At 46.5% G+C, this 7598-nt stretch overlaps 1 long non-coding RNA gene across 1 annotated transcript; it reads left to right on the top strand.

The window, feature by feature from the left end:
- The first annotated feature begins 453 nt into the window (after positions 1–453).
- Positions 454–7367, top strand: LOC137231612 (uncharacterized). Its single transcript, XR_010946692.1, has 3 exons — positions 454–2731; positions 5142–5282; positions 7079–7367. It is a non-coding gene; the product is annotated as an uncharacterized lncRNA (long non-coding RNA).
- Positions 7368–7598: the final 231 nt, after the last annotated feature.

Here is a 7598-nt window from a genome sequence, read left to right as displayed (position 1 = left end):
ATAACAGATGGGGAAACTGAGGCCCAGAGAGGGGAAGTGACTTTCTCAGTGAGTGACAAGGCTGAAAGTATAGCTCCAGCTTCCCAGTTCTAGATCTTGGCGTGTCCAGTACTCACACAGCCACGAACTGAGCTGCATGCTCCTTCCAGGTCTCGGAAGTCTGCTTTCAAACCCTGCTGGGGTTTTCTACTCCACGTCTTACAGTTCCACTAATAGCCATTTTAAACTTGCTTTACTTTGTATTCCCATGGAAAGAATGAGGGGAAATATCAAACATTTCCCTGTGTGCCAGCTTCTAAATCTTTTGTTGCCAGAAGATAGCGGATTCTCTTTGAAGTTCCAATTTCCGGGCCATAAATGAGCCAGCCAGCATCCTCCTGATGGATAAACAGAGGCCTGGAGCCAATCGCCCTGTGAGTACCCACCCTACCTCCTCAAAGCAAAATGTGACACAGGAGAAAATTTTAAATGAACATAAAGAGAAGGCTTGGAGAGGATAAGCCACCACCTAAGAGGAGAAAATCTGAGGAAGTCAAGTGTACAGGTGATAGGAGACAACTTGCCTCCAAGCTGTGAGCAGGCTTCGGGTGCCAGGCAGCCCTGCTTTACAACCCCTCCTTCCCCCTCAGCTCATCTTCCTTGAGACAGCTGGTTTTCTGTATCTCCATCGTGGAGCACAGGAACCCTTCGGAAAGCTGGAACCGGAAGAAACATGCTGGTTTTCATAGAGAAGGTCGGGGAGGGTGAGAAATGGTGATGCCACTGCTTCCCACATTCCTTCCTCAGGGCAGACATGGTGATCTTTCTGGTTGAGAATGGGAGGGGCTTAGAGCGCTTTTCAGTATAACCCTTGATTAGGCTGCCATGTTGGATGAAATCTCCCTGCCAACTCTGTAGTCCCCGGTGACCCAAAGGCATTGCAGAAAGGAGGAAGAAGTGGGGAAGTATCCAAGTATGTGTGAGGCGGACATTCCTCACTCCTAGGGGCCCCCGTGTGCTAGGTTTTAAATACAGGGGACGTGGTCAACTAGAAACGAGAGCTTGTTGCTATAGGAGAGGTGACTGAAGGACTTCGACACCGGCATCAGAACATCAAAGTTTGCCTTGGAGTCTTTCCATGGCATTAGTGCAGGATCAATACTCATCTATAAGATTCAGAAAACACAAAAGATTGTCAGAAGTCACAAAAGGAATGCTCTAAACCATGTTACTAAACACATTTTATCAAATGAGGGAGGAAAACAGCGGAGCAGTTAAAGCAGAAAGGGACACTAGAACTCATCTGGTCTGGTGCCCCTGGTTAATTGATGAAGAAACAGGACCAGAGTAGGAAAGCAACTTCTTCAAAGCCACACAGCACTGGCAGAGCTGGAGCCCAGTCTGCTCACTCCCAGGCTAACCCTCTGTCGACTCACTGCATGCCCTCTCCTTTCTTCTACACCATCCCCGCCCCGCCCCTGTATTCCTCTATTGCCTGACCCAGCACCCCTTCCCTACCCAGCCACCTCCCTCCTCAGTGGGGAAGGTCATTGGTTTACATATTTAGTCACTAGGTGGCTCAGTTTAAATTGTACTAGGAGGGTGGGGTGGGGGGTGGTGGATGGGAGGAATCTTACCCTGCTTTCTAACAAATATGAAAATTTGTTTTTCTGTTCTGAGGCCTTTGAATTGTCCTCCAGATACATTCAGGGCAGAGATGTTAAGTGAGAAGTATCCACTGTGTAATAGGCAAGGAAATTCCTATAAAACTTCAAAAAACATTTATATCCCAATTCATCCTGCCGGTGGCCAGCAGGAGAGAAAGAAGGGATGGAGATGCAATATCCAAGGAGGTAAATACTGACAGGTCTGATACATGTAGTACACATCCCAAGAGCACCCCAGACCTGGGTCTCTAGAAGATGAGTAACTCCCATAGATGACTCTGAATTCAGAGCCTTTGCTTTGACAAGAAGTTGTACTACATTTGTATCCCCCATTTGCACAGCTGGCCCCCATCCTCTGACACCAACTGTCAGAGGAATCTGGCAAGTCCCTTCCTCATCTCGCAGAGTGCAAACAGCCGGTAGGCCTGGGCTCTGGTCCTGGGTTGCCTGTTCTGCCACCCCACCACCTTTTATTCTTTCTGTAGTACTTTTGGCCGGTCTCTGGGTTTCATTTTCCTAACATATGGAAATCAAGAAGCTGCAAGCAATTTGACTTCTGGGAATGGATTACAAAAAAGCATTAAGAATTTATGCAAATATTTAGCTGCATGAATGTTCTTTACAACACTGTTATTAACAGAGAAAAAGTTGGAATAACCTAAGTGTTTAGCAGCGGGGGACTGGTTAAATAAACTTAGTACTTCAGGTAATAGAAATGTATGCAGGCATTAAAATGATGTTGAGAAATGTATCTACAACCACAGAAAATGTTAGGTAAAAGACGGGGGAAAAAAATCACAAAAACAGTATAGACAGGATGAACCCATTTTTGCTTTAAAAAGATACATTTGTGTGTGTGTATATAATTATATTATACATAATACATATAGTACCTTATATATTATATATAGTACAATATATATTTCTTATATATAATAACATATATACAGATATATATTTCCTGAGGAGGGTATTCTAATTATCAAACATGGTGTAAAATGCTATACAAATTGTAAAAAGAAATCTTTATTTATCTAGGGGGATACTTTACTTATCTAACATGGTGTTATTGGTGATCGTTCAAAGTAGGTGAGATTATGGGTATTTTACCATTTCTTCTTTTCACTTGTCTCTATTTTCTAACTTTTCTCTAATGAGCAGTGGTGCTTTTGAAAAAGAAAGCAATAAAAAAATGGTATTTTGACAAACAAGGGGGCTTGACTATGATTACTGAAGTTCAATCATGCTCAAGAATTCTGTAAAGAAGACCCACTCCATATAGAACAGTGGTGGGACGGGGAGAGGGCAGGATGCCACACCCTGGCTCAGGGCTGAGGAAGCCACTGCCTCCTTGACTCTGGCCTGTGTGCTCCACATAGATATCCTCTCTGCCCAGCTCATGCTTCATCCTGGAGTTACTCATCCCTAGTTTTCCGGCCTTATTTTTTTATTTTTTTGGGGGGTGGGGGCGGTAAGCGGGCCTCTCACTGTTGCGGCCTCTCCCGTTGCGGAGCACAGGCTCCGGACGCGCAGGCTCAGCGGCCATGGCTCACGGGCCCAGCCGCTTCGCGACATGTGGCATCTTCCGGGACCGGGGCACGAACCCGTATCCCCTGCATCGGCAGGCGGACTCTCAACCACTGCGCCACCAGGGAAGCCCCACCGGGCTTATTTTGACTTACTCTTCAGATTTCATTTAAAAGGAATCTCTGTTCAACCACAGCAGCCACAGGAAGAATCCCACTAAACCTTCGTTGTAACTAAGTTCCAGCAGACAGATAACTTAAATAAGCTACACTGGGCTCAGAGGAAGCCCCCAAATCCCCAACTGCTGGACCAGTTGTTACTGGTGGGCCTGATCAGCAGGTGGGCAAACTCCATTTTAAACACACACACACACACACACACACACACACACACACACTCGCCCTCTACATCCACAAAACCCAGGCATCAGTTGACGCCATGCGCCCTCCTCTGCTTGAATTCCCAGGGTGGACTGGTCACCAGGGCTGGCTCCTGACATGCCCCTGTCTCTACTCCAGTAGTTGAAAGGAAGCCCCTGTGGTACCAGGGACCCTTGTAGCCTTGGATCCAAAGTGACAGAGAGCTGTGGGTACACTATTCCATCTCACAGGGCGCTCTGACATTTTCCCTGCATTCGTCTCGCCTGAATGCTGACTTTCCTTTCTGTTTATCTTTTCCCTCAGGCCCACCCAAGGGGAGCTCTCCTATCCCTCTTCGCGTGCTTTGAGAAATGTGCATGGGTTCAACATTCACTTGGCTAGCCCCTTGGGAATGCCTTGATGTGCTGTCGTCTTTCTTTTATGTTTAAGGTCCCCTGGGGTCCTCTTGGCTGTTGTGGGCTGGTTACACTTGGCTCAAGCCTGGACTCCACTGTGTGTGACCAGAGGCAGTGTAGCAGGGTAGGGCTGGTGGGAAATGGGGGTGGGGGCCTTTCCAGATCTTTAAAGATAACGTAATAACATCACGCTTACGACGAGGACAGAAATATGTTAGAGGAAGCAAGATTGTGAGCCAGATGGAGAAAAGCAGCTCCTGCTACCCTGCCCACCAGTGGTGGAAGCTCTGCTGTCCCCAACCCTGCCATTAGGCGGGCTCCTGCCAGCTTAGCTCTTGACCAGCCCCCCAACCCCCCGCCTGTGACAACAAAGCTCTTCCTGGGATTTCTTAAGAGTCCTGCGGCTTATTTCCCAGGATTCCTCTGCCCCCTGCACCTTTCTTGCAGTGTGTCTCTGTTTAACCCCATAACAACTCAGAGGCTCACCTCAGCCTCCGCTGGTTTCCTAACAGCATCTCTGCACCATCTCCCATGCCTGACCCCCCGGACAGGTGCTCCAGCCCCTCTCCCCGACAGCACACACTCTCTTGCTGACATTTAGGGTCTCCACTCCCTGCTCCCGGCTTTCTTCACTCTATCCCTGGAACAGGCAAATTTTCCCTTTCTCGTCACCAGGTCCTCTTCCTTTAGTTCTCATTCAACTGTGAACCATTTGTCAGGCAGATTGCTCCTCCTCCAGCATCCCTTCAAAGGTGAAGATTTGGGGTTTCCCTGGTGGCGCAGTGGTTGCGAGTCCGCCTGCCGATGCAGGGGACGCGGGTTCGTGCCCAGGTCCAGGAAGATCCCACATGCCGCGGGGCGGCTGGGCCCACGAGCCAAGGCCGCTGAGCCTGCACATCCGGAGCCTGTGCTCCACAACAGGAGAGGCCACAACAGTGAGAGGCCCGCGTACCGAAAAAAAAAAAAAAGGTGAAGATTTGTCTCACCCTTCCCATCCCCCTCCCCCATCCCCTCAATCCGAGGCCCCCAGGGAGCACTTGGTACAGGCTTCTCCTTTATACGTAGCACTTTCAATCATAACTAGTTCTCTCTCCTCTGGCTGAGCAGTGAGCTTGGTAAGGGCAAGTACTGGGTCTTTCACATACGTTTCCAGCTCTGCTTATTACCTATTTCTTTAACATGTGTTTGAACAGGTATTGAATGAAGTTGGGCTGGTGACACTGGAGACAAGACTGAGTAATGCCTAATTGTAGGCTGGGTTGTCCATTTTGTGCCTGCCTACCAAGAGGAAAGCCAGAAAAGTGCCTCCTCGGACAGAAGAGAACTGGTCTCAGGTAAGCGGGGTATGGGTGTGGTAGGGCAAGGGAATGCCAGACCATATGTCTCTTCTCAAGCGGGAGAAGCCGACGTGAGCATTCCCCAGGGGCCTGCTTGATGAGACCCACCCTATCTTACCCTTTATCATCATTTATCAAGCATCAGCTATATGCCAGGTCTCATCTCGAGGATAAATGGGGAAACTGAGGCACAAATCATGCCACTTGTCCAAGGTCCCCCAGCTAGTTAGTGGAAGAGCTGGAAGACAAATGTGCTTCCCACTGCAGAGCCAGATGTTTGTGATGAAGGGCAGAACTCCTGATTGTTTCCTGGGTTTTGTCCAGCCTAGAATCTGCTGGGAGTCTGACCTCCCAGCAGGTGGAGTCTGCCTGTCTTTAGAGCAGCAGAGGGAAGGGGCAGAGCACACCCCTACATCTCTAATGGAGTCACCTGTCCAGCTGGCAACTGGCCTCGGCTGACTCTTGCTGGTGGTACATGGGCTGGGCATTCATGTGGACTGGTGAGTCCACCTCCAGTTCTCAGGATAAACAAGCGGCACTGGTTGGCCAAGAAGTTTGGAAGTGCCGTTTCCATTCAACAGCACAACCCGGATTTAAGTTTCTGAGACTTGCTAAGCAGCCACCCCCTTGGGTCTTCATACTTCCTCCTGTGTCCTTCCTGCCACCTGTAGTCTAAATTTAGAGACAAGCACAGTAGAGCACCTTCTGGCCTGGGTCACTTTGGCAGGCCATTGAGCTGCTGATGAGCTGTACTCCACCATTTCATCAGGGCCACCGTGGAGGTGGGGAATTGGTGTGGGAGCCCCATGAGAATCATCCTGGGAGGGTCTCCTGCACCATGGGCTGTCTTAAATTATTTTTCTTTGATTATATAAATAATATATAACTTGGAAAATGCAGAAAAATATTAAGAAGAAAATAAATAACAATCGTATTCCCTTCATTAGGAGGTTTCATTGTTAATATTTTGTCATTTTGTTTCTTTATATTTGCATCATATTTTTATTCTGATAATAATAAAAGCTTATTGATAAAAAAAATAGATGAATATGAGCCAGAAAGAATCCCAGCCTCCAGAAATACCACTGCTAACATTTTGATTTTTTTTTGGATATTTTTTATTCAGTTTTTTGGTTTACAGAGTTAAAATCATAGCATACAATCAATTTTGTCTCCCACTCTCTCCACTTATCACTTTGGAAAATAAGCAGTCTCCAAGTTTTTATTTCAAACTCTTTAAGACTATTTGTCAACACAATATTTCATCACTTCAATAATCTACGGCTTAACCATCCCCCTCTTCTGAGGTTGCTTCTAATATTTTACAATTATAAATTATACAACTTGATGATGAACATCTTTATGCCTGAATGTTTAATGACATTTATTATAGAATTACTTCCTTAAGATTGCTATCTTAGGATTATAAGATAAAGGGCTATGAATATTTTCAAGCCTGTGATCCTTCAAGCAGAAAAGTTTTCCAAAAGACCTAGGTCAATTTATGTGATCTCCTTCCAGAGTGCAGGGGAGTGAACAAGCAGCTGTGATGTGAGTGAAACCAAGTTCAAAGAAAGAAAGAAAGAAATCGGGCTCCCTGGCAAATTTTAACCTAAAGGAAAAAGTCAGAAAGGGAGAGTGTGAAGTGTTACCTCTTGCAAAGAGAACAACTTTCACAAAAGGATTACTGTAGGAATGAGAGCCTTTCGGGACTTTTTGCAGATGCGTTGGGAAAGTCATCTGCTTTTCCTCTGCTCACCATTTTGGGTAACTCCCTTGTCCACTTCTCCTAGGACAGAGGCCTGAGCAGTGGGACCAGCCAGCTCCCCTGTGGACAGATGGCTCTTCCTACCACAGTCACCATCCAAAAGGCAGAAACGTGCCAACAGGAAGAGACCTGAAAGATTCTTTGGTCCAACCCCTCATTATGTCAGATCAAAGCCTAGAAAAATGATGTGACTTGTGCCCAAGAAGTGATTCACAGCTAGTTTGTTGGAAAATCTTGGACTAATACCCATTTCTCCATCCACTTTTGATGACAAATAAAAGCCATTGTACTTCAGTACAATCCTGTATACATAATTCCTTGTACACGTTTCCCTCATTAACTTTTGAGGATGTGTACAGTTGTCTACACTGCTTAGAAGATGCACTTAAAAAATAATCCGAAACAAGTAAGTTTTAAAGTCTGATTGATTGGTATACATTGCTAAGGTGAATGGTTTCTCGTGCCTTTGCTAATTTTCTGGATGTTCTTTAAGTAACGTGAGGTCTACATCCACCTATGCTCCAGTTCATCTCCGTACTTTCTGC

Source organism: Pseudorca crassidens, chromosome 1, assembly GCF_039906515.1.
Source record: "Pseudorca crassidens isolate mPseCra1 chromosome 1, mPseCra1.hap1, whole genome shotgun sequence".
NCBI classification, from domain to species: Eukaryota; Metazoa; Chordata; class Mammalia; order Artiodactyla; family Delphinidae; genus Pseudorca; species Pseudorca crassidens.
Note: the sequence above shows the minus strand (reverse complement) of the source record. Positions and strands in the feature narration are given on the sequence as shown.